This window comes from Amphiprion ocellaris, chromosome 5 (assembly GCF_022539595.1).
Source record: "Amphiprion ocellaris isolate individual 3 ecotype Okinawa chromosome 5, ASM2253959v1, whole genome shotgun sequence".
Classification (NCBI taxonomy): Eukaryota; Metazoa; Chordata; class Actinopteri; family Pomacentridae; genus Amphiprion; species Amphiprion ocellaris.
Window position 1 is genome coordinate 33,257,115 of NC_072770.1, and position 9,449 is coordinate 33,266,563.

Consider the following 9,449-nt stretch of genomic DNA (forward strand, 5'->3'; position numbering starts at 1 on the left):
AGATTTACCCATAAGCAAGGCACGAAGGCACGAAGGCACGAAGGCACGAAGGCACGAAGGCACGAAGGCACGAAGGCACGAAGGCACGAAGGCACGAAGGCACGAAGGCACGAAGGCACGAAGGCACGAAGGCACGAAGGCACGAAGGCACGAAGGCACGAAGGCACGAAGGCACGAAGGCACGAAGGCACGAAGGCACGAAGGCACGAAGGCACGAAGGCACGAAGGCACGAAGGCACGAAGGCACGAAGGCACGAAGGCACGAAGGCACGAAGGCACGAAGGCACGAAGGCACGAAGGCACGAAGGCACGAAGGCACGAAGGCACGAAGGCACGAAGGCACGAAGGCACGAAGGCACGAAGGCACGAAGGCACGAAGGCACGAAGGCACGAAGGCACGAAGGCACGAAGGCACGAAGGCACGAAGGCACGAAGGCACGAAGGCACGAAGGCACGAAGGCACGAAGGCACGAAGGCACGAAGGCACGAAGGCACGATTTATTTTTGGCAAATTTTGCCCAAATGTAAAAAAAAAGCTTGAGCAGGGTGGGGGATCAAACCTGCACTCTCCAGGTTCCAAACCACCACCGCTACCTCTGGACTACCAGTCCTACATACCCAAATACAGGCTTTTCTTCTATTCGTCAAGGCGGTGACATCAACACTGAAAGGAAAAAAAAACAATCCACAAAATCAAAAAAAGAAGATAATCTACCTACAACTTTTAAAGAACACGCTAAAAAACACAATACTAAAAAGTCACACTCTTCTCCTCATCACTCATTTTTACATTTTAACACAATTTCAAAGCCACACAAATCACATTCTTCATGTCAAATCACTTCTCTTCACTACAAATGGGAGAGAACAGCAAACAAATAAAATACAACTTATGGCTTAAATATCTTCAAAATCTCTTTGCTATTCCTCTACATTCAAATTCCTCAACACCACTCAACAATCACCTGCAGGATCTCTTACTTCTTTCTTAGCTCTGACAAAACATCTTCAAGACTCTGAGAAGACAACTCATTTTCAACACATTTGCTGCTTCGTCTAAGTGTCCACACACATCTCCAGTCATCCACAGGCCTCACCACTGATCAGCTGCACAAACTTACATGTTAAACTTCTCCAAAGATAAAATACAGGCCCTTCTGTCTGATCACAACTTTTACTGGTGGCTCATATTTCAAGTTCATTTCCTTGCAAAGTCTTTATTTTGGATTAAAGTGGGATCTGTGACCAGGCAGATCACTTGTTTATTCTTAGCATTTGGATTTCACTGACATTCCTGTCATGTAGAAAAATAGAAATATCTTTGCATTGATTCAGCTAAACTAACTGCAGACACTGAGAGGCGTAAAGTTCAACAAATGCTGTTTTTATTTACTTCACTGGTGACATCAGTAGATGCTTGCAGTGAAACCACCACTGCAAATATTTATGCATTAAAGTATCACAACTGAAAACTCCCTACAAACGTCCACTTCTAACACCACAAACATTGTCCAGAGGAAATGATATTAGCTGAACATAAAAACATGTAAAACAGCTCTGATGCTTTCATCCTGAGCTCCACTCAAACATTTCACTGTGCAGCAGCTCAGCAGTTTGTTTAAAAAAAGCATTTAGGTTCAATCTGTGAAGCCCAAAACCCACCAGCTTTGAAAAATGACACCATTTACCAGAGTCACAAACTGTAAAAACAGAAGGAATTGTTGGATTTTCTATGTGAATGTGTCGCCTCTCTAGTTAACTCACCCGGTTACGTCTCCATCCTGACGCTGCTCTGCTGGACCGGAGCTTCTGGACCAGCCGGGTGGACCTTCCTTCACAGATCTTCCCGGTGGGAGTGATTCTGAGTCGGCCTTGGTTGACTGCAAACTCCTTAAAATGGACACATGAGAGGAAATCATGGACAAATCGATACAACAGCTTGTTCGGTTTGTCCTGTTCTTAAATGGGTAGAAAACTGCTGAGAGCTCTCAGTTCAATTCAATTTTCAATTCAATTTTATTTATATAGCGCCAATTACAGTCAAATTGTCTCGAGACGCTTTACAGAACCCATATGCCTGACCCCCAGAGCAAGCCAAAAGGCGACAGTGGCAAGGAAAACACCCTTTTAACAGGGAAAAAAACCTCGAGCAGAACCCGGCTCTAATGTGGGGGGAACCATCTGCCTGCTGGCCGGGCGGGTTGAGAGGGACAGAAGAGGTAGAAAGGTAGAGATAGAGGGGTAGAGGTAGAGATAGAGGGGTAGAGATAGAGAGGTGGGGGGTGGGACACAAGGACCATAAAACACAGCCACACATCTGAAGCATCCAGCATCCAGCTCTGGGACCAGGGACACTCGGAGAAAGGACACAGAAAGAAACAGAGTGAATGTAATGCAATAATGGTATATGTAGTAAATACATAGGTAGTTAGAGAAGGGCTCAGTGCATCAAGAGAGGTTCCCCAGCAGTCTAGGCCTATAGCAGCATAACTAGGGGCAGAACTAAGGGACGTCAAGAGGGGAAGTCAGTTGTGCAAATGAAAACACAAGCATACCCCGTCAGGGTCCCCCAGTCAGCCCTAACTATAAGCTTTGTCAAAAAGGAAGGTTTTAAGCCTGGTCTTAAAAATAGAGAGGGTGTCCGCCTCCCGAACCCAAACTGGGAGCTGGTTCCACAGGAGAGGCGCCTGATAACTGAAGGCTCTGCCTCCCATTCTACTTTTAGAGATTCTAGGAACAACAAGTAAGCCTGCAGTCTGAGAGCGAAGAGTTCTGCTAGGATAATATGGTACTATCAGGTCTTTAAGATATGATGGAGATTGGTTGTTAAGAGCTTTATATGTCAGAAGAAGGATTTTGAATTCTATTCTAGATTTAACAGGAAGCCAATGAAGAGAATCCAATATAGGAGAAATATGATCTCTCTTGCTAACTCCCGTCAGTACTCTGGCTGCAGCATTTTGGATCAGCTGTAGATGTTTCAGAGAGCTATTGGGACAACCTGATAATAAGGAATTACAGTAGTCAAGCCTAGAAGTAACAAATGCATGGACTAGTTTTTCTGCATCACTCTGAGACAGGATGTTCCTGATTTTCACAATATTTCTCAGGTGGAAAAAGGAAGTCCTACAGATTTGTTTTATGTGCGAGTTAAAGGACATGTCCTGGTCAAAGATAACACCGAGGTTCCTCACAGTAGTACTGGAGGCCAATGTAATGCCATCCAGAGTAACTATATGCTTTGAAAGCAATTCTCTAAGATGTTTGGGGCCAAATACAATGACTTCAGTCTTGTCTGAATTTAGTAGTAAGAAATTATAGGTCATCCAGGTCTTTATGTCCTTAAGACAATCTTGCAGTCTAGCTAGCTGATTAGTTTCATTTGGCTTCATAGATAAATACAATTGAGTGTCGTCAGCATAACAATGGAAATTAATACAGTGCTTCCTAATAATGTTGCCTAAGGGAAGCATGTATAATGTGAACAGTATTGGTCCTAAGACAGAACCCTGAGGAACTCCATGATTAACCCTAGTATGCTCAGAAGAGTCATTGTTGACATGCACAAACTGGAACCTGTCTGATAAGTAGGATTTAAACCAGTCCAGTGCTGTCCCTTTAATGCCAATAGAATGTTCTAGTCGCTGTAATAAAAGTTTGTGGTCGATTGTATTGAATGCTGCACTAAGGTCCAATAAAATAAGTATAGAGACCAGTCCATTATCTGACGCTATGAGAAGGTCATTAGTAACTTTCACCAGAGCTGTTTCTGTGCTATGATGCACTCTGAAGCCTGACTGAAACTCTTCAAACAAGCTATTCCTTTGTAAATGTTCACATAATTGATTTGCAACTGTTCTTTCCAGAATTTTGGAGAGAAATGGGAGGTTGGAAACTGGTCTATAGTTGGCTAAAACATCTGGATCTAGAGTGGGCTTTTTAAGTAAAGGTTTGATTACAGCAACCTTAAAAGCCTGTGGTACATAACCTGTTACTAGAGAGAGATTAATCAGATCTAACATTGAGGAATCAGCTCTGACAGAGTGTTGCTCTGACTCCATGTGTGACTGAGGCTGGAGTGAACAGAGCTGCTGCTGTTCAGATGCAGCTTCTTATTAGCACAACAACAGACGCTGCGTTCACTACGTCTGTGGGTGTGGAGCTGATAAAGAGGATCTTCACCACTGACCTGAGCTGCTGCCACACGGTGAGACGTCCAACAGAGTCACTGAGCAGCTGATGATGAAGAAGATGAAGGCTTCAGGAGGAGGTGGAGGAGGAGAAGCTGCAGGACCACATGAGACACTGAAGAGACAAACCAGAAATGATTCACACACTAGACATGAAGAAAAGAAAACATCAGAGAGTGTAAAATACAAGAATGAGTCCTGAACATCACTGGTGATGAAGCTCGAGGCAGAAAAACTCAAACACAAACTGCCTCAACAAGAAGTTCATTTCTATGGTCAAACTGAGAGCAAGAATTCCTGGAATATTTAGTAAATCTAAACTGTATTTCTGAAATTTAATCCAGACAGGAGAAATATTGTGCATTTTAATATTCGTGTGTGCTGTCCCGATAAGCGGCTGGTGAAGGACTTTCTAAGTCTTATTGCCTCTTTTAATGTGGTTCAGTGTGTGTCGGGTCCCACACATGAACACGGACACACGTTAGACCTGGTTCTGTCTTATGGATTGTCTGTGTCGAATATTGAGATCGGTGATAACGTATTCTCTGATCATAAGCCTGTGATTTTTAATGTCAGCTTTCCGTGTGCTGGTCTTAAATCCAGCGCTCCTACTCGGTACTGTCGGGTTTTTGAACTCTCTCTCTGCCGGTCGCTTCTCCGCTGCTTTTAATCAGCTCTGCGTCCCCTCTAGTTTATCCTCTATAGATACAGAGGAACTCAGCTCATGGTTCCATTCTATTCTGTCAAGGTGTTCTGAACTCCGTGGCTCCTTTAAAGACTGCACATCGTAGAGCAAAACTGGAGCCCTGGTTCAACGACGCAACTGGAGCAGTGAGGAGGGAGTGTGGTAGAGCTGAGCGCAGCTGGAAGAAGGACAAGCTGCAAGTGTCGTTTTTAATTTTAAAAGACCGCTGGAGAGACTATCAGACTGTGGTTAAGGAAGCCAAAAGAGCTCACTTAGCTGGAGTCATTGAGTCAAACCGCCACAACCCTCGAGTTTCATTTAATACCACTGACTCAGTTTTAAATGCTCCCAAGCCGGTTTGCCAGGAAGCATCCATCGAACTGTGCGTCAACTTTCAGGAGTTTTTTATTGATAAAGTTGTTAGTACAAGGGCTCTGATCTCAGCTCCTGCCGTCGACCCCTCTGCCTCTGTCTGCTGCCCGGCTGGGCTCCATAAATTTCAGCCCGTTACTCTGTCGTTTTTCATAGACACTGTCGGCCACATAAAGGGTCCCTCACGACTCCATCCCGCCTCACTTTTTAAAAGAGGTTTTTCCATGTATTGGGCAGTCAGTTTTAACCGTCATTAACAGCTGTCTGTCCACTGGCGTGGTCCCCCACTAGTTTTAAACATGCTGCAGTCCAAACACTGCTGAAGAAACCTGGCCTCGACACCACAGTTTTATCTAACTTCAGAACAATCGCCAAGCTGCCCTTTCTTTCCAGAATTTTAGAGACAGTTGTTCATGCCCAGCTGAAGTCCTCTTTAGATGAGCACAACGTACTGGAGGTTTTTCAGTCTGGTTTTCAGACTCTGCATAGCACGGAGTCAGCACTGCTACGGGTTTTTAATGATGTTCTCCTGGCAAACGACTCTGGGGATGATGCGGTTCTTGTTCTTAGCCAGTCCTTCCTTAGCCTTTGGCATAAGGAAGAAATTGTCATTACATTTGCACCTACCATTGCCAGAAACTTTGACATATCATTCTCAAAATTGGTCAGCTCAGTGGTCACACCTAGGCGATGCCACAGTGTGAAGATTTTGACGATTCATAAAATATTGTTGCCGTGGCAACGCATCGTTGCCGTAATAAACAAAGTACTTTTTGACAGGTTAAAAATGCTCAAATGCTCGCCAAAATTGCCACACATATCTGGACCGGCAACCCATTTTAGAAATTAAGGAAACTGCACATGTGTGTGGCAAAATGGCTCCATAGCGCCACCTGGAAAATTTCAAACAGTTACTACGGCCAGTACGTGTCACCTAGAATTATGAAACTTGGTAGGCATATGTAACTTGTCAAGACGCACAAAAATGTAATTGACACCCATGGCGAAAACCAAACAGGAAGTCGGCCATTTTGAATTATATGTCATATGTTTTGACCATTTTGGCTCATTTTTGTACATTTTCAAAAGCTATAAACTCAAACAGGGTAACACCGAGAGAGCTGAAATTCGGCCAGGATGTACTCCAGGCATGGGTGATCAAAAGTTATCAAAATGCTCTGCAAAAGTCTGAGGGCGTGGCCATGGCGGCCTCCGGAATTTTGATGCTTCGCCATGAAACATCAACTGCTGTGTAACTGCCCTAAACATGCTCCAATCTGCCTCGAAATTTACAAGTATGATCAGAGTCCTGCCGTGATGACATTCACATGCTGAAATACAGCCACAGTCATAGCGCCACCTGTTGGATGGAAGGGAATTCTCTATAACTGGCCTGTACGTGGTCTGATCTGCCTGAAATTTTGTATGTGTGATCAGAGTCCGACCCTGATCACATCCATAGGCCAATATACACTCTCGGTCGCAGCACCACCTGGTGGATGGACAGGAAAAGCTCTATAAGTAGCCTGAACGTGCTCCAATCTGCCTGAAATTTTACACGTGTGATCTGGGTCCAGCCCTGACGACATCCATGTGGTCATGTACATTGACAGTCATAGCGCCACCTTGTGGTAGCAGGAAATTGACATTTTTTACACTTTGATGTACTATTCTGAGCACGTTGATCAGATTCACCTCAAATGTGGTGACATATGCCAGAACACATTGATGATGATTCCCAGAGAAAATGGTGACTCGTCATCAAAGGGCGTGTCTGTGGCGGTGCGGCGAAATTCGATTTCTCGCCATGAAAATTGAATTATTAATATCTCAGCTGGAAATGATGCAATCCGGACCAAACTTGATGTGATGGACACCAGTCCGGTTCTGAACACATCCACATTCATAAATTTAGAAATACTCATAGCGCCACCTATTGGCAACAGGAAGAAATTGTCATTACATTTGCACATGCCATTGCCAGAAACTTTGTCATATCATCCTGTAAATTGGTCAGCTCAGTGTTTCCCCCTTGATGATGCCACAGTATGAAGATTTTGACAATTCATAAAATTCTGTTGCCGTGGCAACGCATCGTTGCCGTAATGAACAAAATACTTTTTGACAGGTTAGGAACGCTCATATGCTCACCAAAATTGCCACACACAGCAGGACTGCTGAAATATTTGATATTTTATACAAATTGTCCATGACTGTTGCAAAATGGCTCGATAGCGCCACCTGGAAAATTTCAAACATTTACTACGGGCTGTGTGTCTGACATACAGTTCTGAAATTTGGTAGGCATATGTAACTTGTCAAGACGCACAAAAATGTAATTGACACCCATGGCCAAAACCCAACAGGAAGTTGGCCATTTTGAATTAATTGTCATACGTTTTGACGATTTTGGGTCATTTTTGTACATTTTCAAAAGCTATAAACTCAGACAGGGTAACACCGAGAGAGCGGAAATTCGGCCAGGATGTACAGCAGGCATGGGTGATCAAAAGTTATCAAAACGCTCACCTTAAGTCTGAGGGCGTGGCCATGGCGGCCTCCCGAATTTTGATACTTCGCCATGAAACATCAACTGCTGTGTAACTGCCCTAAACATGCTCCAATCTGCCTCAAACTTTACACGTGTGATCAGAGTCCAGTCTTGATCACATCCATAGGCCGACATAAACTCTCGGTCGCAGCGCCACCTGGTGGATGGAAGGAAATGCTCTATAACTAGCCTGGACATGGTCCGATCTGCCTGAAATTTTACATGTGTGATCAGAGTCCGGCCCTTGTCGCATCCATAGGCCGACATGCACTCTCGGTCGTAGTGCCGCCTGGTGGACGTGCGTGGATTCGCCGACCAGCAAGGATGCGATGACCCGTCCAACGCTGCTTGCAACTTGAATTTTTAACTTGAGTTTGGACTCGACAGTTTTTGTCAGGAGGTTGGACTTTAGGCTTTGTGCTGGAGGGTTGAACCCTGATTTCCAAGATTTTCAAAGTGTACAGACCTCTTGAGTCCTGAGGAGATGAGCTTTCACACAGTGTGAGGGCTGAAATTTTCGAAGTTTCACAGTAGTTGTCTGTAAACTAGAACCTTCAGATAGTCCAAGGACTCGTGTGTTCTATGTCCATGTGTAGTTGTCTGTTAGTTTGAAATGTCAGATAGTCTGAGGACTGAAATGTGCAAAGTGTCTTAGTACTTCTCTGTTAGTTAGAAATTTCTGTTTAATCGAAGCCTTAAAAGTTGTGAACATGAGTCTTGATTTCACATTTAGAGTATCCATTTGAGTTTTGGTGAGACGTTCACCTGTGTGCTATTTAGAAATGGTCCAGAAACTTTGATTGTATTCAATGAAAAGTATAGTTAGTGGTGATCAGAAGGTAACATTAGTTTGATCAATGATTTCAACTATTAGTAGACTTTATGAGGGAAGCAGTTTTGAGAAAAGAGTTATTAGTTAATCAATTCATAGTGCAACCCAGAACATTGAAAGAGGAAGTGTTTGAAGAAACAACCAGATGTTTTTGTTTCAGAATAGAAAACGTTTTAAGATGTGTAAATTTATGTGTTTTTTTGGATTTTGTTATTGTGTCTTCTGTGTAATTAGATATTCAAAAGTGTCACTGGTGTTTTTCAAATTTTTTGTCTGTATTTAGATTCATCTTAAAAGTTTAGTCTTGTTCTTTTGTCATTCTTTATGATTTTATAATATTAGATTATATGTCCAAATGTTTTGTCTTTTTAATGTGTAATTGTTGAGTGAAAAGTATTATTGGATGTGATGAGTTAAAATATTATTTTCAATATTAAATGTTTAAACTGTTGTAGTTTGTAATGTTAAGAACTTGTAGTAGATTGTAATGTGTAATTGTATATTTAAAGTTTTCATAGTAAATTGTGTTTAATTCCTAGTGAAAGTGTTATTGTCTTTAAGATGTTATTTTGTAAAGAAACATTTAACTATTTAAATAAGTGTAGTAGTTTCTTTCACTTTTTGTTTGTATAGGCGTAGTGAGAGACAGCCAGACAACGGGGTTAGAAATAAGAGGTAGGCCAGCTCATACAGCATGGGGTGTACAAGCGGGAGTCAAACCCGGGCCTCAGCGGTGGGGACCTACTACATACGTCAGAGGCGTAACCCGTAGAGCTACATAAGCACACATGTTCTGGCCTTGAAAACGTGTATAAATCC

The 9,449-nt window shown here is 43.1% G+C and overlaps 1 long non-coding RNA gene across 1 annotated transcript; it reads right to left on the reverse strand.

The window, feature by feature from the left end:
* Window positions 1-1,363: 1,363 nt before the first annotated feature.
* LOC129348999 (uncharacterized) lies at window positions 1,364-4,319 on the reverse strand. Its single transcript, XR_008601779.1, has 2 exons — window positions 4,190-4,319; window positions 1,364-1,890 (listed from the first exon to the last, which is right to left on the reverse strand). It is a non-coding gene; the product is annotated as an uncharacterized LOC129348999 (long non-coding RNA).
* Between the last annotated feature and the right edge of the window lie 5,130 nt (window positions 4,320-9,449).